Genomic DNA, 23,021 nt, shown 5'->3' with positions numbered 1-23,021 from the left:
GGAGCCTTGTTAAGCGGCGCAGCAGCCACCAGGACAGGCAGATCAGGCATGGGCAGGACAGGCAGATCAGGCATGGGCAGGTGTTGCCCCTTTAAGAGCCCGCGGGACACGCAGAATAGCGTCCCTTTGAGAGCCAGGCGCATTCTCTGGAAGGGAGAAGCTGCCCACAAAGGCAACTTGGCAGTAGTGGTGACTTCTTGGGTGATCATGGATTCCCCCCGATCACCGGCAGGGAGAGAAGCGGGGAAGAGAGAGCACGTCCCCAGGAAGACCTCCAGCATTTTGATGTGTCTCCAAGTTTTCTTACTCTTCTTTTTCCCTGCACTCGGGGACCCCTCGGGCATTTCAGCCAGAAGATCCATCGATGGGCCCAAAGGCAAACCGTTGTCTGTTGCTACCTGCCGCTGGTTTTCCTCTGCCGCCATACTTCGGAGCTGCCTTAGGTTTAGACGAACCTCCTCCGCCAGGAATGCGTCTTTCGTCTGAGCAGTAAGTGTGCTCGCTGCGGGGTTCTCCCCAATCTCGGCCTGCTGAATCTAATGTCCCGCCTCCGATATTAAGGCGCTGTATTGAGCTATGGAGACCTGAAGTGTCTTCTTCCGGTGATCCGTCATTCTGTTGTTACCAGGGGTAAACGGGCAGGCAGGAAACGAGGGAAGACAGGGCAGGTAGGCAGGATGCAGGAAAGCGAGGTTTTATAATGGAAGACCGGGCAGACGGCAACCAACATCAATGACAAGTCTGGGGAATACGGACTCAGACACGGACTAAATACATAGACTGATAGAAAACAGCTGGGCACAATCAGGGAAGCACACGTGGATGATCAGTTAATAAATAGTGCTAAATGCTAAATAGTTAGGCATTACGATCTTTTGGACCTTTGCTTCAAGAATTTTTCTCTAATTGGATCTCTTTAAATTTTGACTTACAAGAACTACATTAGATCTGATTGTATCTCATCTCTGGCAAATATTTTCATCTCATTTTGTAGTTGTCATAGTCTTAGGCCTCGCAAAATCATTTTTATTTAGTTATTTTCTCGTTCTAGTCTGAAAATAAAGGTCATTGATGATAACTATGACGAAAATTTTTCGTTCATCAAATTAACACTGGTAGTGACACCATCTAGGTCACCTAACAAGCAGACTGAAGGAGAGGCTGTTATGGTACATTTCAGACACTTTGATAAGTCCTCACAAATCCTGCATGAGAACCTCTGAGCAGGTGGACAGAACCAAAGAGGGTGTAATTATCAGGTGTATCGCCTTGTGAGCAGTTGTTTGTCCCATGGGTCAAGTATTGGGTGGTTTGAAGGGGGCCAAGCAAGAAGACGTAAAACCCGCCCTGAACATCCAATGACTTATATAGTGCACTCTGTGCAGGATTTTGTATTGAAGGTTATATTAATTGTAAACTGGGATTTCTAATCAGCTCAAAGGTTTTTAGACATATCTGAGACCAGAAATTGTGGTCCCAGATCCGCCTCCCATTTTGCAATAGGAAGGGATAATGATTTATCCATTTTGGAAAGTGTCCTGTATATTTTATACAGTAATTCGGGGGGTTTGAGATTAAGGAATTCTGCAACACTTTGCAGTAATTTGATTTGATTAGACTTGATTTTCTTTTTACTTTTTGATATTCTAAAAATCTATTCTTGTTAATCCCATGTTAACTAATATTTCAAAGGGAATAAAGTTTATTCCTTCAAATATATGTTCCAAGTATTTAATACCTTTACAACTCCAATCTGGGAAGTTTATCATATTATTGTTTAGTAGTACGTCAGGGTTGTTCCAGATGGGTGTACGTTTGCATGGGATTAATGAAGACTGTTGTTTTTAGAAACTCCCCCCATACTGTCAGAGAAGAGCTGATACTGATGCTTTTAAAGCATTTGTGTCATTTGATGTTTGAGCTAATGAATGGTAGATCCAAAATCTCTATATTATTACATAGTGCCTGTTCTACATCTAGCCAAGGCTCATCTAAGAGGGTATGTTTTAACCACCCTGAGATGTTTTGGAGCCTGTTGGCTAAGAAATAGTGGTGAAAGTTCAGATCTAGTCTTCCTTTCTCCTTAGTCCTTTGCAGTGTTTTTAAGCTAATACACAGGGGATTATCTTTCCAAAGCAATTTAGAGATGGCGCAGTCCAGAGATCTAAACCAGTCAGGTCATGGTTTGCTCGGGATCATTGAAAATAAATAATTAATTCTTGGCAAAACCATCATTTTTATTGAGGTGACCCTTCCCATAAGTGATATGGGTAGGGACTTCCATCTAACCAGATCATCTTCTACTTTCTTTAAAATTAGTGTAAGCACTAATTCAAATTATGGTACAGTTGAAATGCTGACAGCTTGATCTAGCCTGATGCATCAGCCCCTTTCACATCATTTGACTTTGTGAACCCTAGTAATTGACATGTGTTCACTACACAGTGGCAGATACTTTCTGCTTCAACCAATCACTAGAGTTTGGTTGTGACATATGATATGTGCTGGAGTGCATCGTTTGAATTCAGATTTACTGCTTTCAGCCCTCCCTCTGCTAATTGGCTCGGCTCCCTGACGCAGTTCCTAGAGAATGAAATTGAGCGGCGCAGTATCCTACAGTATCTGCGTCACTGGGTAAGGACGGTACTACACGCCCCCAATGAAGGTAAAAGAAAGAAAGGTAACATGGTTAAATTTTCTGCCGATTTAACCTAATTTTAAAAACTTTAATACTAATTGTGGGGATCCCTGGCTCCCAGTCTGACAGAGTTTTGGATGCTTCCTTGATTAATTTCTCCAGTACAGTCAGATGGATTTCATAGCCTTCATAGCTAACAAGCTAACGCTTATCTGCATATCTGCAGGCATTCTCAGCTTCTCCAAATGCTGCTGTCAGCTCATCTAGCCCATACCAGGCTCAGAGTTTGGCTTGAACAATCTCTATTACTTCATCAAACCTTTGCTCGCAGCCACTAGTGACTTTCTCATGCCTTCAACACCATTAACATCAAAAGGGCACGATTTTTAACATTCAGTAACACTTTAAAAAACAAAAAAAAAAAACAGGGCAAAATACTGAAGTGTCATGATGCCAAGTAGATTTAATAAACCACAATATACGGATCATATTTTTTCTCAAGTGTCATGCATTGTTCGTGAATTGCATGTCAGGCTTCATAATGTTCCCGGTCCATCTGCACGACCTAAGTTCACTGGACTGATTTCTTAGTTTTTCATTTACTTTTCTACTGTGCTTTTCATTCCATGCTAAGAGACACCTTATTTATCTTGTCTGAAGTTTTATTTCCCTTCTGATTGATATTTTACAGATTGTATGCCATTCTTTGCAAATGCATGCAATTGGTGCTAATGACACTGGAGGTAATTCATATTAGCATTTAAATTTATTTTGTGTGCCTGATTCTTATTTAACGGGTATTCCCCTGGGCCCAAGCCCCATGGTTGTACATTTGCAGTTGTGCAGCACTGTGTGAGATTTTTTAGCATGCATAGCCATTGTCAAAACAGCTTGAAAAAAGAGAAAGTCCATGGCCCCGAATCTCAAAGACCTGCCTGAAACACTTACACGTGGTTTTAGGCGAGTAATAATAATAATGCTTTGCATTTACAAAGTGCTTTTCATCATGTCCAAAGTGCTTTAGGTTGTTTACAAATAGTAACTTTTCTTAATTGGCACCATTGTGTAGCACTCACCTGAGTGACATACAGAGGCACTTTTAATATGGAGATCCTGACTGCCCACATTGTAGGAGTTATTTCTCCAATTATAGGGAGGATGATTAGGTGGCCTACATGTTCTAATAAAAGCTGAATGCGCATTTGCCTAAGGAATTGGTGTAAACGCCCTTTCTGCCAGCAGCCTCCCATCAAAACATTAACCAAGCTGCTTATAATACAAAAGGCCTGTTTTTCAGCAAGCAATGTGACAGGGACCTTTAACTGGTAGTGCACCAAGGGGACTCATAGATTAGTTAAAATGTCTGCAAGGATGAAAGCTAATTTAGGTAGAACTGAATTTTATCTGCAGTACTTAAGACTCTTGGGTTGGTTTTACATCTCATGCTTGTCCCTGCTGCTGGGAAAATATGAACAGCTTGCTTGTTATCCACTTGGGGTTTAATCAGTGGCTGGTTACCTTGTACATCATCATAGCTGTTGCAACAGCAAGAAAAAAAATGTCCATCTATTCATTCTTCCACCCATTCATTTTCCTTTCTGCTTATCCAGTGGAGGGTCATGGTACTGGTCGAATTAGACTTCAACAGACCATGTTCATAATGGATGTTATTCAGATGCCTCCTTTTTGTCTGTGCTTTCATTAATAGGGAAGTTATAATCTGCATGATGGATTGTTTCTTTGTGCGAATCGTGAGCGTTGCTGGAGTGCTTCCTGAAGGGCACTGTTTTAGGCATGATCAGTGTGCTTTGTAGAAGCTTCCAGGCAAGGCTGTCTGTCAGAAATGATCAAGGTGAAGAGGCTGTTGTCAGGCAGAAATATAAAAGTGATGAATTCAGTGCAAGAAACAAAAAGAGGCTAGAGTATAATCAGAAGCCACTGATAAAGTTGTACCAGTCATGTGCTCTAAGAAATCATTTTGTGTTTTTTTGTTAATTAGCCCTAAGATGAATCCTTATAGAGTCATTGTATTAGTATGCACAGAAGGAAACTAAGGCAGAAACAGGTTCACCACCCACACCTCTTGTAAAAACTTAAAATCCATCCTTTTTCCTTAACTGAGTATCCAACAAAGGCTCAAACAGTGGATGGCATGAGGCTGGGGACAACTAGGATGGGATTCTAGTGTACTGTATCGCAGCAGAAAAAAATGCCATGTGTCTAATAACTTCCATTTAGTCCTTCTATGGGATTTTTGAAATAAAAGATTATTTGTGTTGATAGCAATCAATCGATGCCGCCTAACATGACATTTGACATTTTTTGGCTCAATGAACTGCAAGACGTGAAAAATGCCCTTGATGATACCAATCAAACATCATTGCATGAGTTGTTCTAATACAAAGCAAATGTACGAATCCTCTTAAAATCTACAGCAGACAAATTCATCTCTTTTACTGAATCTTAATGATGGCAACATACCGTCTTAAAGGTGGCTTGCTGCCTGATGTGTCTTATGCCCTATGTGGTCACTGATGCTCTGGAGTGTAGAGACAGAATCTGTATAGGGGTAAAGCATTACATTTTTCAATAGAACCTATTGGATGGTGTTTGCTCAAGACAGGAACGAAATGGTCCTGACAAATTCTACAACACCTGAATTCATATGCTTGTAGAAATCTCTGATAGATTCATACATTCATGTATAATGTGTTCATATGGCAAATAGTGCCATCCAAAATATACCCAAATCTCACCACTGCCTCTTCCCTCATTCCCACCATGGATATTTATCAAAATGACCATCTGGCATCTACGACAATGGCCCTGACTTGGAGAACAGTCATTGATACACAACCATCACCAACAGATTTTTTTATAGGCCTTGGATCATTGTCCAAAATTCTTGACTTGGCAAAGCTTATCCACTATGCTTCTGTTCCTCATAACTGAAGTGATCATAGTCTTTATAATAGGCTGATTCCAGAGTCCCTGCGAACCTGAATAGGACAAGTAGCTTCAGAGAATGGATAGGTGGATGTTTGTTTGATTAATTAACCTGTCAATAGGGTAATTTTTAATGAGAATTAATGTCTTCTACATTCTGCTGTCTTATTGCTTTACTTATTTTTGCCAACTTGTCTATAACAATTCATTGAATACACAGACATCTCAGACACTTCCTCAAAATCACTTGAATGCAATACTTTATTGAGTTCCAGTCTGTCACGTTACAGGCAAGGATGGAGGCAAAAGCAGGCCGGGGGAAATTCAAAGGGAGGCTTTATTAAATGAAATTACAGGCAGGGCAAAAGGAAACAGAGCACGAGGGGTCAAAATTGGTGAGAGCGCAGGACACCGGCCAAACTGGGGAGCACACACAGGCAGCAAAATCAATGACTGGACTGGGGAGCTCAAGATAGGAAGGCACATTATACATCACTAATGAGAGAACAAATGAGAGGCACCTGGGGTGATCCACATGTTTTGCAAGTGGTAAGATTAAACAAGTAACAGGTGTAGCTCACAACGAAGAGAAAGAGGGGAAAGGAATGTGGGGCATGACAGCACCCCCCAACACATGCACTTTGGGCATGCCGAAGTACACCAGAGAGAGGACCTACAGAGACCGAGCAGGGCAAAGGACAAAAGGGATCAACACCAGGGTAAAATGACAGAAAAGGCACCAAAGCACCAGACAGGACATGGGTAGGGACCCAGGGACCAACATATGACCAAACATATGACTAAGACATATGACCAAACAGAACCTAGGACAGAGAAGACATCTCCAAGGTTAGGAAAACGGACACAAATGGGGCCAGGAACAAAAACCAAACAGCAAAAAGCCCGATGGACAGAAGAGACAGGAGGTAATATCAGGGTCGACCAGACAGGCTGGACTGGGCAGGGCAAGACATTAGACAGGGACAAACACAGGACCAACCACAGGACATCACTGGGGGACCTAAAAATAAACACTGTACTGTACACTGTACACACACGGACAGAACTGCAGACGAGTGATAACATGGGACGGAACACATTTCATGTGGGTCATAGGACGTGGGGAAGACAAGAATGTTATCGGGGCCAGGTAGAGGACATGAGCAGGACAAAGAATTATAGACAGCAGACCTGACAGGACAAGACCACAAAGGAGTAGGGGAGTTGGATAAGGGAGAACAAAAACAGAACTGAATACCATGGAAACACACTTGGTATACACTAGGGCAAACATGACGCTCAGACAGGAACATTGCACTAGGAACTCAACCAGGAACTCAAAACGGGCAAGAAACCAGACACAGAATGTGGGACACAACTGACACACAGACCAACACAAGGCAGACAAGGGAAGGGTCACCAGGCACCAGGGAAATATTTAAGGCCGATACGATACTACTGATCCCCCTCCCGCCCAAAAATACATTCATAGCTTCCCGATGTCACAGTGGAAGGTGTACATGATGTTGCTCCCGGCTGGGTAGCAATACCATGTAACGCACTGCGAACACCTGTCAAAACTGCAGGTTCTATGGCCTCTATGTGAGCGGAATTCGCCATGTTGTCCTGCATCAGCCCTAACCTGCAGCGTGCTCTCGTCGGTACCGCCCATTTTTACGCAGATGGGCGTGGGTAATTTGCATACGTTCTCAACATTTAGAGTACATTTAACATTTAGATTTAACATTTAGCATTTATATTTAACATTTAAGTTTTACATTTAACATTTATATTTAACATTTATATTTAACATTTATATTTACATTTATATTTACATTTGCATTTAACATTTATATTTAACATTTATATTTACATTTGCATTTAACATTTATATTTAACATTTATATTTACATTTAAGTTTTATATTTGACATTTATATTTACATTTACATTTGACATTTTGTGATGCCCGGCTCGTCCGCTCCTCGTGTGTGCCACGCCCCCTGATTACCCACGTGTTCTTCCCTGATCGTCTCCATCTGTGTCTGCTTATTTTGATTAGTCATGTCTTATTTAAGTCCTGGTCTTACCTGTTTGCCCTGTCCGTCATTGATGTTGTCAATCCCCGTGTTCTGTCCTGCCCATACCTTCCCCAATAAATCCGCGCTTTTCCCCAAAATCCGTCTGCTTGCTTGCTCCCTGCTTCCAGCTCGCTCGCTTCCCCAGCGATCGCCCGCTTTTACCAGCGCGATCGTGACACATTTATATTTAACATTTATATTTACATTTAAGTTTTATATTTGACATTTATATTTACATTTACTATTTATATATAGACATACCATTTATATTTACATATGATAAACAATTTTGAACATAATCTACACAGCAAAAAAACCTGATGATCCACAACACCATTGACTTCTAGCTAAATGTCAGAAAATTGCACTAAATGTTGAAAAAGTGGCAAGTACAAAAATGTTCGCTACCTTTACAAACGGCACCACATACCCATATTTTCAACACATATTTTAGCCCCAATGCCAGTCTTCAAAAAAGATAAGGGCAAAAGTAAAATAATGCCCCCCCCTTCTTGACAGAAGACAGCTTCTAAATAGTGACCTGAAGAGAAAGATGACCTAAATATGCCAGCACCATGCATGATGGTCCATTTTTTGTTGCCAGCCGATACATGGTAGAATTGTTTATTTTTTTTATTAAAATACTCCTCTCACCACAGGTACCATATCTTTTGGTTTCTGTTTTCATGGCACCACATCCTGAAAGATCATCCGTTATTTTTTGTGGTGCATTATAAAAAGCCATAGTGTAGCTTTTTTCTTAGTTTGTCATCCGATAAAATTTAAAAGGAACATTATGCTAGACTTTCTTACAATACAGCAGTGGTTACCTCACTTCTCCAGGGATGGAGGTTCCACACGTCCTCTATTCCTCAGAACAGGCTCCAAGCCCTAATTGTGTGCTGAATAAGCTGTTGGACGTTGGTTGAGTAAATGGTGCTTTTGTGCTCAGCAATTGTAATTCTGTCACTTTCAACCACACATACAGATGACATGTTTTAAAAGTTATTTGATTTTTTGACTGTTATACTGAGCTTTCATTTTAATTGTCTTGCCAAGGAGCAGATGGCAAATGTTGTGTATGTGTATGTTCACTACAACTCCCAGGATTCAAAGCATCATGAGGGAGTTATAAAAAGGGCAAGGCCCCTCCCTACAGGTGAAGTCTCTGGGAAGTGTGCGACTGTTATATGATTAAAAAGTTTGATTCCTAACAGCACAACTTGGTCTCCGTCAGAGGTGGGTAGTAACGCGTTACATTCACTCCGTTACATTTACTTAAGTAACTTTTTGGAAAAATTGTACTTGTAAGAGTAGTTTTAATGCATGATACTTTTACTCTTACTTGAGTAAGAAATTTCAAGAAGAAACGGTACTTTTACTCCGTTATTCTAAGACATATGTTGCTCGCTACTCGCTACTTTCATTTTAATAATCTGTTATTCGCTACACAGGTGATTTTTTTGTCATACTAGTCCAAGGGTTCAAGGGTTTTTCGCCAATCAAATGTAGTTAATAACAACGCGTCACTCAGTTTCACCAATCAAATGGAGCCATACAGTCACATGACAACACAAAATTTACGTGGCGCCGCACAGAGCAGTGACTGAAAGGAGAAAACAATGGCGCAAACAACGGCGTGTGATTTTGAACCAGAAGAAGCAGAACACCCCTGGCCGCACATTCGATCAATGTTTTCATTACAGACTATAAAACAGAACAGCTATGTCATGCGCTGTCTTACGTGTCTGCCTAAGCGTGTCGACATTTCAACCTACAAGAACTCGACTTCGAACTTGAGGAAGCACATTGCGGTATGTTGTAGTATATGTTTTGGCTATGGATTTTATAACGTAATAACGTCATAAATAACTGTCAAATGTACATTGCTTTTGAGTAATTTATCACACTGCAGCCTCACAGACAGACACACACACACAATGCACAGCCTGTTTCTCCGTATAATCTCTGCCTGCTGAACCCATTGTTATTGCTACGATGTTATTAGCATTTCCTGTGGTTGAATTTGCCTTAATTTATGTTTGCTAATATTTTGTCATTTTGTGAAAACGTTATTTATTATTGTTTTAGTTAAAGAATTTGCATTGCTATTTTGTTTTTGTCTATTTGACTACATTCATGCTCTGAAACAATAAATCAAAAGTTACTCAAGTACTCAATAAGTACTTTCTTACTCTTACTCAAGTAATTATTTGGATGAGTACTTTTTACTTGAGTCACATTATTCTAAAGTAACTATACTCTTACTTGAGTACAATTTTTGGCTACTCTACCCACCTCTGGTCTCCGTCTATCTTGTTCTTTTAATAGTATGCAATCAGTGTGTTACTTTACGGGCACAACAGAAAACAACTGAACTTTATCAGCACATCTGTAGCCTCCCAGTAGCACACAGCTACCACATCTGTAATTACTATCAGCGACACTCAAGTTGGTGTCCTTCTATATTGGAGGTGGAACTAATTTGACCATTATTTAGCCAACATTTAGATCACATTGAAAGGCTATTTAACAAAAAACATGGATGTTTGAGTATCCTACTCAGAGTGCTTCTCAATGACTTCATCAAATTCCTGACTGTACTGTATGTAACGTTGAATACAGAAAGGACATTGATTGTTAGTGTGAGAATTTGTATACTCCTTTATACAGCCAGGGCACTTCCAGACTAAGAAATGACACCGAAATTGATTCCTTTATATTTCCTCCCAGCCTGCTCAAAGGCATTCTCATCCTGACCATGAATTCAATAAAGGACCATGAGGAAGGTAATGGAGGATAATTATTGGCTGTCCAGCTATGCAAAAAAAGCAATGGCTTCTCAGACAACTATGCAAACTCTTGATTCCTTAAGTTCTTCATTAATATTTTCTTCCCTAATTCTTTTTTATTATTGGTATTCTGATATTCATTCACCTCAATGTGTATCTCCTGTAACTGTCCTAATCCCACTTCTTTGCCCACTTCTCAGTTTCATCCACAAAGTTCATATTTTTTTCATTTTACGATGAGTGGCCACTTTATTAGATATGCCCAGCTAATACTTTGCAAGACCCGTTTTTGGCTCAAGAACTGCTTCGAGGTAGATGACTCTACCTTGCCTTTTTGGTGTTTCTCCTCCAGATGGTATGACATAATACACTTTCCAGGACAGCTGCACAATTTGCTGTTTAGAAATGCATGTGTACTTAATTAACTGATCACAGAGTGTATCTATGATCATATAGCATTAATATCAGACTCCTTGTAAACATTCTGTGGTATTTACAGTCATAACCTGAAATACCTGAGAAGAACTGTTAAAAATCATTAATAACTAAAATGCAGTCTTATTAACAACCTGTGTAGGGGCTCTATAGTCTTTCAAACTTTGGTTCACGCAGTGGAGTCATAGGCAAACCAAGTCAAAACCCATTTAGTCTTGTACAATGATTTCTACAGTTTGAAGCAGACTGATATTAAACATAGCTTCCAGGAATGCATGCTGCATTAAACAGACAACCAAATCAACATAAAAATGTCATTGCATATGTTAATTTATGAATTAGTCTTTTCACATAATGTGGTCAATATACAATATTATGTGTTCAACTAGTGAACCATTCATGATTGTGTAACCTGGGATGAGATGGGAGGTGAAATATTAGGCAGTTTAGCCCCACATAGAATACCTTACTGTATTTCCTTTGACTCACAGGGGTAGGAAACACTATCACCAACAAAGGTCACATACTTAATTTTTCATAAAAATCCAGATAGGAATTAATTATCATCTGAGACCTCTGTGCTTGTGGGTTTGATTCCAGTCCTGCTTCTGCATACCTGAATGTGGATATTTGCATGTCTTCCCTGTTACATTTTTCTCCGTATGTTTCCTTTGAGTGCTCTAATTTTTCATACAGTGGTTTAGGTTTACTCTGTCTCTGAATTGACCTTTTTGTGTGTGTGTACGTGTCCTTTGTTTGATTGGCACCCTGTTTGTTGTGTACCCTGTCGTGTGGTCTCTACTTTGAAGGATACACTCAGGTTTGCAATGACCCCAAACTAGAAACTAGGTTATGGAAAACAGAGGGACTTTCCAAAAGGTGGAGACACTATCATTGTCAGAAAACATGGCACGAATAAATATGAAAATTTATACTTCAAAATTGGGGAAGTTAAAATATAAATAGACAGAAACAGGAAACAATAGTTTATTCCTAGTTTCATGGTAATGAGTTCAGGTTCAGTAGCTCTGAAAATATTGCCCTTAACAGATGGACACTAACAAATAGCAGCTGTAGAAGCAGCGAAGTGAGAAGATATGAAAAGTGCGAAGAAGAGGAACTAAATAAAACTTATTTCCATCTTCAGAGACTGTCAGAGACTAGCGACCAATGACAAGAGCAGGTGGGGGTGGGCTGTGGAGCATTCACATGCAAGGATACCTCTGCACAGTTTGGAGCATGATTCAGTGACTTTATATTTAACAAAGGATAGGGAGGTGACTCTGCCCCTTGCTGTGGGAAGTTTTTCCAAAATCAACTTTTCAGCAAAGAAACAAGCAAACAAATAAATGCATGATTCTTTGGAAATTTACAAAAATAGTCTTATTTACAGCTATGTTGTTGTTCTACAACTTATCAAAATATACATATCACCCATTCCTAATTCGTTAATGTTTCCATTGTACACATTCTTACTTTTGATTGCATTGATCAACTCCTCCTCACATACACCCATCTATTTTCCATAACTGGTTATCCAGTGCAGGATTGTGAGGAGTCTTGTTTCAAAATACAGTGACAATAAGCTAAATGGCACTGAGATCTCTAAAATGTTGTATGCTTGTTTGTGTACATGCATGAATAATGTAATTTTCATGTTGAATTTGGTTTATTTTGATAACATCACTTCTCCAGTGACTTTGATATTCATGATACAGAAGTTATGACAGCAATAAGCTCTTCATTGTTGCTTTAAAAAGTATGGGAACTGCTGAGATGGAACATCTGAGTCCTGGTCAGCACACACACAGGATTGTCCAGCGAATCAAATATAATGATATCATAATTGATCAAACATAATTGTCAGAATTTTCTGGATATCCTAAAACAGTTTTTAATCTCTTCTTGTCAGGAACTCCCGGCTTGACAAATATTGTTGGCAATCTGTTAACAAAGTCATTGGGGACTGTCCTCCAAACTTGCCAAATTTATTGTGGCTCGGCAATTTTGTTGTATCTTATAAAAATGGAATAGACCATTGATTTTAGGTGGTGTCCAGACTGAAACACGCTGCGGTGTCTATTTGATTCTCATGTTCATTTGTGACATTTTAAAACAGAGTAAGTTTGTACAGAACTTAATCCGTACAGTTTCACAAGGGCTATAAAATTAATTAAATGTGTAATAATTAAACATTTATACAATATATTATTCAATTTAAGGTCCAAAATGATAAATATCTTTACTTTGGGACCATTATAGGAACACTAAATCATTTTAACATGATTGAAAAATAAATGCAAATGCATTTATGCAAAACACAGCATAAACTGGGATAAAGTTACATCAGATTCTTGAAAAATAAAATCTAAAATAAATTCCGTGTCCTTAGCTAAATATAATTTTGGTTCTAATTTTATGCATACACACACTTACTTATGCATACAGATAATATGTTTCACTAGCCTTCCATAACATGCTTTAAGGAAGCAGATATGAAGCCGCTCATTGACCGACACATACGAAAGAAATTTGCCTAATAACAACAGATTGATTCTTCTGATTGCAGTCATTTTTGGTGCTTCAGAATATACAGTATTGATCAATGTATCTTTCAAGTGCATATTTTTATCATAGTTGCAGGGAGGTCTGGTGCCAATCACACGTATAGCATAAAGCTAGGGTGCACAGTGGATGGGGTGCCAGTCCAACGCAGGAGACTTATACACTCAGACTTTATGAGCAATTAAAAAGTACCAATAATGTCATACCCTTGGATTGTTGGAGGAAACTAGTTTGTCAGGAAGAAACATGTATGGCCAGAGAAAATATATCCCCCCCACACACACATAAACACAAAGAGCAGAAACAGGATTTTAATGCTTGACCCTGGATATACGAAGCAATGGTGCTGAACCAATAACCCTACAAAATTGATGTCCCACACAATGAAGATTTAAGTAGCCTTGTAAATATCATGAACCTTTAACTTGTGAGCTTTCAAGTTGGTTCGTTTTGGAGACATCCCCATATGTTTCACGTATGGTCAATGTCGCCTGTCATCAGACAAAGTGTAGTAAACATAAATAATATATTCCGTGGCAACCTGTAGCTCTTCTACAATAATAAAGATTTAAAGACTATAATTACACATATTGACCAAGAACAGTGTAGTATATTAATGATCATGGACTGGATGGCACTCCTTTACTGCCCTTGAATGTGATACTTATAAATCAACCAATTACCAATTATGTTTCCTTTTCAATGACACGTGCTGATTTATACTGTTTACAACCCTGGAGGTGAAAGGCTCAGTGTCAACCTGCAGTGTCAGAGAAAGGACAAATGTTATTTTTTTGTTATTTAATTATTTTTAATAAAGACACTCTTCAGTAAAAGTCAGAATTCCTACAAGGTGGCCCCACGGCCTTTGCTTATAGCATCCACACGCATGCTTGCTGAAAACATCATGTTTAGTTAACAGTGTTAACTGAGCTGCAGCCGGCTTCATACTTAATGAAACATAGTCCTATTCAACAGTGCTGGCCGACATCCACTTTGCAGTGAGAGTGCAAATGCAGCACTCATTCTGGCAGGAGACTTTAATAAAGCAAACCTCAGACAAATTATGCCGAACTTTTACCAGTATGTTACATGTCTGACGAGAGGAGTAAACACATTGGATCACTATTACATACCGTACAAACAGGGGTACAAAGCTGTTTCACATCCAAGTTCGACCACAACACCATCTTCCTCATGCCGGAATATAAACAAAGCTTTCAACGTGAAGCTCCGGTCAAGAGTGAGGTGCAACACTGGTCGGCCCAATCAGAAGCCACGCTGCAGGATTGCGCTCGGTGATGTAGACTGGGACATGTTCCGAGCCTGCGCAGACGACATCAACGAGTTTGCAGATGTAACAGTGAGCTTCGTTAGCATGCTTTCTAATGGAGTCGCCCCTAAGGTGAGCGTTACACTCTTCCCCAGTCAGAAACCGTGGGTTGGCAGATCGATCCGCGCTGCAGTGAATGCCCGGACCGCTGCTTATAATGCTGGTCTCACCATCAGTGATATGAGCGACTACAAAATGGCTGGTACTGGGAGCGTGTGGAATCTCACTTCCACCAGGGCGACTCACGCAGCATGTGGCAAGGAATGCGCACAATAACGGACTACAAGGTCAAAGACATTGCGCCGGGGAGTGCCGACTCAACGAGCTCAACGCATTCTACGCCCGTTTTGAAGTCAGCCAGGCAGCGGGTTCTACCTACAGCCTGACAACGGATGACAGTGACATCATCAGCGATGTATGTGCCATCAGCATCGCAGAGCATGATGTGCGCGTGGCACTGTGACAGGTGAACATTAGGAAAGCTGCAGGTCCAGACAGCATCTCCGAACGCCTGCTGTGCTGACCAACTGTCAGGTGTGCTGACCACCATCTACAACGAATCCCTAGTTTAGTCTGTGGTCCCAATGTGCTTCAAAAGGTCCATCATCATCCCCATACCCAAGAACAGTAAGCCCCCATACCTGAATGACTACTGGCCTGTTGCATTAACACTGGTGGTCATGAAAGTGGTTGAGAGGCTCCTGAAGGACAACATCTCTTCCTCCATCCCCATCAAGACTGACCCCCTGCAGTTGGCCTACCATTCCAAACATATCAACGGAGGATGCCATCTCATGTCCTGCACATGACCCTCAGCCATGTGGACAAGAAACTGGGCAACTATTCATTGATTGCTGTTCATTTAATATAGTTCAACATTTAACAAAATAGTGCCCAGCAGACTGTTCACTAAACTGTGGAGCTTGTGGTCCAGTGGTTAGCACTGTTGCCTCACACCTCTGACACCCAGGTTTGAGTCTCCGCCTGGGTCACATGTGTGCAGAGTTTGCATGTTCTCAATATGTCGTTGTGGGGTTTCCTCCAGATACTCAGGTTTTCCCCCACAGTACAAAAACATGCTGAGGCTACTTGGACTTGCTAAATTACCCATAGGAGTGCATGTGTGAGTGACTGGCATATGAGTGTGCCCTGCGATGGGCTGGCCCCCCATCCTGTGTTGTTCCCTGCCTTGTGCCCATTGCTTCCAGGATAGGCTCCAGACCCCCGCAACCCAGTAGGATAAGTGGTTTGGAAAATGGATGGATGGATGGATGCTTAGTGGTTTAATTAAAGAGGAGAGTTTAGGAAATGTGTTTTAGCAATTCATAAAAATTGCAAAATGTTAAGGCATTTTAGACTACTTTGAAAGTGGGTGAGAGGCCTCAGACTCCAAAGGGTTACAATAAATACTCATTGTGCTGTGTTTCTTTTCTGTTCCTCTTTTTGTGTCTGGTACTATGACAAAAAAAAATCCCAATCTATGTATCTAGTGCTGCTTCATTATTCCATCCTATTTGTGTAATGTACTGATTAGATTAGATTAAGAAATTTATTGTTATATGCATGGTAAAAACAGTCAGTTACACCGTAAAATGAAAATCTTATTTCACATGTTCCGTTGCATCGACCTAAACATAGAACATTAAACACTGAGTGACAATACAGCATGCATTACAAAAAAGGCTATTGTGCAAAAACATAAACATTCGGAAATAATTTACAATATTGTGCAAAAGAGCAATTAAGTAAGAACTGAACTTAATATAAAGTTCACAGACTGGTCTATGTGGTGTACAGTCTGCAGAAATTGTCCTGGGTCTGTGTGTGTGCATGGGTGGAGAGTGATTATGATTCTCCTTGTTCACAGGGTAATTGTCCTGACAAAATCAGTGTTATGAGGGGGAAGAGATTGTGGGTGTGAATCATTTACTAGCCTGATGGCCTGTGAATAAAAACTGTTCTTTAATCTGGTGATTCTTGATTTTACACATCTGTAGCGCTTGCCCCAAGGCAGCAGTGTGAACAGTCTGTGCTGAGGGTGGCTATTGTCTCTAATGATACTATGGGCTTTCCTGATGACTCTGGAGTGATAGATGTCCTCCAGTGATGGTAGAGCTGCTTCAATAATGGTTTGGGAAATTCTCACCACTCGTTCCAAGGCTTTCCGGTCCTTTGCAGTTAAGTTCCCAAACCAAACTGTGATGTTAATGGTGAGAATACTCTCAAGAGTACTTCTGTATAAGTTTTTAAGAATTCTGGTTGACATTCCAAATTTCCTCAGCCTTCCACTGTTAAGACAACATACAGTGCAAATTGTCTTGTCAATTTGTACTGTTATGCTTGTGTCCTGTCTGCACTTACTGTATGATGTTGCTCTGTTTTGTCCTGCTCTGTGTTGCACCATGGTCCTGGAGGAACGTTATCTCATTTCACTATATACTGTGTGTATGGTTGAAATGACAATAAAACCTACTTGACTTGACTTGACTTGAAGTACAGACACTGTTGAGACTTCTTCACCATCTGATTGATGTTGTGAGACCAAGTAATGTCATCACTCAAGTGAACACCAAGATATTTAAATGTTTTCACTCTCTCCACCTCCTTCTCTCCAATATGCAGTAGTGTGTGATGTTTTTGTTTTTTCCATGGGTCAATCATCTCCTTGGTTTTGTCAGCATTTAGGGAGAGATTATTGTCCTGACTCCACTCCACTAAACTCACCACCTCTCTCCTATATGCTGTCTCATCACTACCAGTAATCAGTCCAATTACCATTGTATCATCAGCAAATTTTATGATACTAGTGTTGTTCTGTGATGCCGTACAGTCAGAAGTAAAGAGGGAATAGAGCAAAACAGCATGACACTACTACCACCCTGTTTGACCATTGGTTCAGTGTTCTTAGGTTAAGAAAACAACCTCAGCTTGATCCCATATCTCTTTTCATTGTGGCCAAGCAGAGAAGTTAATGACACGCTCACACATCATTATGCCTGCCCCCCCACCCCCCTGTGAATGTGCAGCCATCAGTAGCCTTTCAGACTGTTAGCCAGACAGAAACACAGAACACACTAAGGAATGTGTCTGTTTTATTCAAGCAGAGTACAGAACCATGTGTTTTTTTATTTCCCACTCTGTCCAGCTTTATTCTCCACAATCAACCTTATTATTTTATTTAGGCCTGTAACTATTGTATTGCACACATTTTGGGTCCACCTCATCTCCAAAAGGGGAAGTAAAATACAACATTCTAATTTCATCAATAAATTGAATTAATAAACATTTTGCTAGTTTTAGGCCATCTTTGCCTCACAACAGAAACATTTTTTTAATTTTCACAGGCCATTTATTGCAGTGTAGTCAGTTTATTAATGATTATTAATGATTAATTGGAATTTTGTCTAAATATAAGAAAATTATTCTTGCTTAGATTTTCATTTTTTGCAGTGGAGTTACAATACCTGATTTCAAGTAAGTCACTTCAGCTTTCATAATCACTGTTCTCCCTCGTGGATGGATAAATCATTGCAAGTACTTTATGCACAGAGAGTTAAGGGGCGGATCATGCTGGCCCCCTTTTTCATTACATCATCGCTGAGGATTTCATTACAGTCAAGGTCCCACCCAGGACCCAGCAGGGACCTGTCATGGACCAGCCAAGGCCCCATCATGGAAACAGGGGAAAATTCAAGTAGCTACATCTGTAGATCTCATTTGATCAAAGTGGTTCATTGTTACCCATTGGTAGAATTATAATCAAATTCTGTACCATTGATGCTCGCCTCCCTGGGGAGGTGTTCCGGGCATGTCCCACTGGGAGGAGACCCCGGGGAAGACCCAGGACACGCTGGAGAGACTATGTCTCCCGGCTGGCCTGGGAATGCCTCGGGATCCCCCCAGAGGAGCTGGATGAAGTGGCCGGGGAGAGGGAAGTCTGGGCTTCCCTGCTGAGACTGCTGCCCCCGTGACCTGACCCTGGATAAGCGGAGGATAATGGATGGATGGATGATGCTCGATTGGCTATTGAGTTCGTTGATCTGCTTTAACATGGGCATCACTGAGCTCCTGGACAGTCTGAGATGCAACCTGCTGGCATCAGATGGAGCAAAACATAATGTCCCAGAGGTGTTCTATTGGATTTAGGTCAGACAATGACACCAATTCCTTAATCCTTCAGGAACTGCCTGCATATTCTCATCACATGAGACCACGAGGAGGAACCCAGGACTTACTGCACCAGGATAGGGTCTGATAATGGGTCCAAGCATTTCATCCCGATATTTAATGACAGTCAAGGTGCTATTGTCTAACCTGTAGAGGTCTGTGTATCTCTCCATGGATATGCGTCCCCAGACCATCACTGACCCATCACCAATCTGGTTATGCTGAGCATTGTTACAGGCAGCATAACATTCTCCATGGCTTCTCCATACATTTTCACTTCTGCCACATGTTCAGGGTGAACCTGCTCTCATCTGTGAAAAGCACAGGGTGCCAGTGGCAGACCTGTCAATTCTATGGCCAGAGACATTCACACCCGTGGCCTGCTGGAGGTCATTTTGTAGGACTTTGTAGGTAGTTTTTATCCTGTTCATCCTTGCACAAAGGAACAGATATTGGTCCTGCTGATTAGGTTAAGGACCTTCTACGGCCCTATCGAGCTCTCCTAGAGTAAATGCCTGTCTCCTGGAACCTTCTCCATACCCTTGAGACTGTGCTGGGAGACACAGCAAACCTTCTGGCAATGGCACGTATGGATGCGGCATCCTGGAGTAGTTGGACTACCTGTGCAACCTCTGTAGAGTCCAGGTATCGCTTCATGCTACTAGTGCTGACACTGACCATAGCCAAATGCAAAACAGGCAGAAAAGATGAGGAGTAAAAAATTCAGTGGGCCCCACCTGTTAAACCATTTCTGTTTTGGGGGTCCTCTCATTGTTGCCCCTCTAGTGCATCTGTTTTTAATTTTATTAACACTAAAGCAGCTGAAACCGATTAAAAACTTCCTCTGCTACTTAACTGACCAGATCAATATTCCAGATGTTTAAGTAACTTGATTAAAAAGTGTTCCTTTAATTTATTTGAGCAGTGTATATAATTTACACAGTATGCATATGAACGGCCCATGGTTAGGTTAAATTGAACATCATACAGCTCGTGATAAACTCGATGACTAGCTTCCAGTCTCCTGCAACACAAAAGTGATGCTAGGCTAACAATTCTATGTTGTACCTCAAGAAAACCAGGACATCAGTATTTTATGCAGTTCACAAGACAAAAGTACTTCAGATATCCTTACATTATGACCTTCTCCTGTAACTGGTGTTATATCGAGCCATTATTCAAGCAGTTACCTTGTTTGATGCAAAACATGTAAGGTAACCCTAAGTAAGGATTTTATAAAGTCAAAGACCATGCTACATAACATTTATAATAACAAGTCTAAGTCAATTAAACACAACATACGCATAGCTTTTGACAAAGTAATAAACTGGTGTAATTATTACATTGTTCATGATGGCTACCAAGGAATGATTGCAGGTGTTTATGACCCAGAATGGGCGGATGGACATGTTGACCGATCTTTTATATTCAAGGCCTGTCACAGTGCTTATCATTTCCCCTGAGTTTGCTGCGTATGTCCCTCTCATTTTGCAGATTACTTAAAACCGCATCAATAAGCTTTTGAACCCTTGTGGGGGATGGCAGTTTTGGGTTAAATGCCATAATTCCTTTCACTGTAACATTTTTAAGTCATGGCATGCACAGTTTTTTAAACAACTTTTCAAAACTGTCAAAAAGGTAATACGGTTCTGGACTGTAGAAAAATGAGTGCCATCGTACATTTAAATAATATGCTGCACATGCATTACAGTCGATGGCTGCTCTGTAAATTCCCCCCTGACCAGTTTATCAGTCTGGGTTGCCATTTCTAGAGTTTCTGAGTCGTCTTCTCTTATTGGGTATATTAAAACAATCAGTGTGTGTGACATTTAAACAGTAAAAACACCTAACCATAAGTCTTTCTGTCATGTTGCAGTGGGAAAAGAACCAACCAAATACTTGCTGAGAGGGAGTCAAACCCCTCTATGAGGAGTTTGGGAAAACAGACAGGATGTGGCTGGTTAACAAGAGGGCAGGAACATGAGTTAAAACTAAGGACCTTCAGTGTTGGCCTGCCCAGGAGCTGTTACTGCTCCTTCGCCTGTTCCTGGTGAGATCCCTGCCTGAACCCACCTGTTTTCTATGGTTTCCAGCCTGTGTCCAGAGGTACCCGATTTTACTGATTGTACCTGTTTGACTCCAGAGGTGTTCGAGATCCATCTGCCTAAGAATCTCCATCCAAAATTCTTAACCAATAACTTGCCCAAAATAATCCCAGTCTAGCCTTGCAACTCTATATTACAGTGAAGCTCGAACATTTTGGCACCCCAAGTAAAAATGTGTATTAATGTGCATAAAGAAGCCAAGGAAAGATGGAAACATCCCCAAAGCCATCAAAATGCAAATGAGACATTCTTATAATGTGTCAAAAAAAGTTGGATTTTATTTTCATCATTTACACTTTCAAAATAACAGAAAACCAAATAATGGTGTCTGCAAAAGTTTGGGCCCCCTGCAGAGTTAATACCTTGTACTGCCCCCTCTGCAAAGCTGAGACCTGACAGTGTCAGGGACTGTTCACAATCATTGTGTGGAAAGACCAGGTGTTGTCAATCTCAAAGGTTTTAAATGCCCAGACTCATCTGGCCTTGCTCCAACAATCAGCACCATGGGTTCTTCTAAGCAATTGTCTAGAACACTGAAACTGAAAATAGTTGAAGCTCACAAAGCAGGAGAAGGCTATAAGAAGCTGGCAAAGCGTTTTCAAATATCAATATCCTGTGTTCGGAATGTAATTAAGAAATGGTCATCAGGAACAGTGGAAGTTAAATCAAGAACTGGAAGACAAAAAAAAATATCAGACAGAACAGCTCGCAAGATTGTGAGAAAAGCAAATCAAGAACCACGTCTGACTGCACGATCCCTCCAGAAAGATTTGGCAGACACTGGAGTTGTGGTACACCACTCCACTATAAAGAGATACTTGTACAAATATGGTCTACATGGAAGAGTCATCCGAAGAAAACTTCTTCTACGTCCACACCACAAAAATCAGCATTTGAAGTTCGCAAAAAAACATATAGACAAGCCCGACACATTTTGGAAACAAGTTCTGTGGACCGATGAGGTTAAAATTAAACTTTTTGGCCGGAATGAGCAAAGGTATGTTTGGAGAAAAAAGGGAACAGAGTTTAATGAAAAGCACCTCTGTCCGACTGTTAAGCATGGGGGTGGATCAATCATGCTTTGGGGTTGTATTGCAGCCAGTGGCACAGGGAACATTTCACGAGTAGAAGGAAAAATGGATTCAATACAATTTCAGCAAATGTTGGATGCCAACTTGATGCCATCTGTGAAAAAGCTGAAGTTAAAGAGAGGATGGCTTCAGCAAATGGATAATGATCCGAAACACATCTCAAAATCAACGGCGGATTACATGAAGAGGCGTAAACGGAAAGTTTTGCCATGGCCTTCACAATCTCCTGACCTTAACATAATTGAGAATCTATGGATAGACCTTAAAAGAGCAGTGCGTAAAAGGCAGCCCAGAAATCTAAAAAAACTGGAAGACTTTTGTAAGGAAGAATGGGCGAAGATACCTCAAACAAGAATTGAAAGACTCTTGGCTGGCTACAAAAAGCGTTTGCAAGCTGTAATACTTTCCAGAGGGGGCAGTACAAGGTATTAACTCTGCAGGGGGCCCAAACTTTTGCAGACACCATTATTTGGTTTTCTGTTATTTTGAAAGTGTAAATGATGAAAATAAAATCCAAATTTTGGATTGTCTCATTTGCATTTTGATGGCTTTTGGGGATGTTTCCATCCTTCCTTGGCTTCTTTATGAACATTAATACACATTTTTACTTGGGGTGCCCAAACTTTCGATCTCCACTGTATGAAAAGGGAAATCATACTTCAAGATTCCAAAGATCTCTGTGTTTCCATCCCTGAAGTTAGTTGAGAAGCTGTGGCACTTCCTGAAGTCACTGTCATTTTTGACCCCTGATCCGGTAGGGCTTCTTCAGTAAGGCAAACAACGCAGCACCTGGCACCCCTAGCATTTGTGCACTTGTGTGTTGAATATCCCAGAGTGTTGCTTGTGTGCATATGTGGATAAAACAGACT

Source organism: Brienomyrus brachyistius, chromosome 1 (assembly GCF_023856365.1).
Source record: "Brienomyrus brachyistius isolate T26 chromosome 1, BBRACH_0.4, whole genome shotgun sequence".
In the NCBI taxonomy this organism is placed as follows: Eukaryota; Metazoa; Chordata; class Actinopteri; order Osteoglossiformes; family Mormyridae; genus Brienomyrus; species Brienomyrus brachyistius.
Note: the sequence above shows the minus strand (reverse complement) of the source record.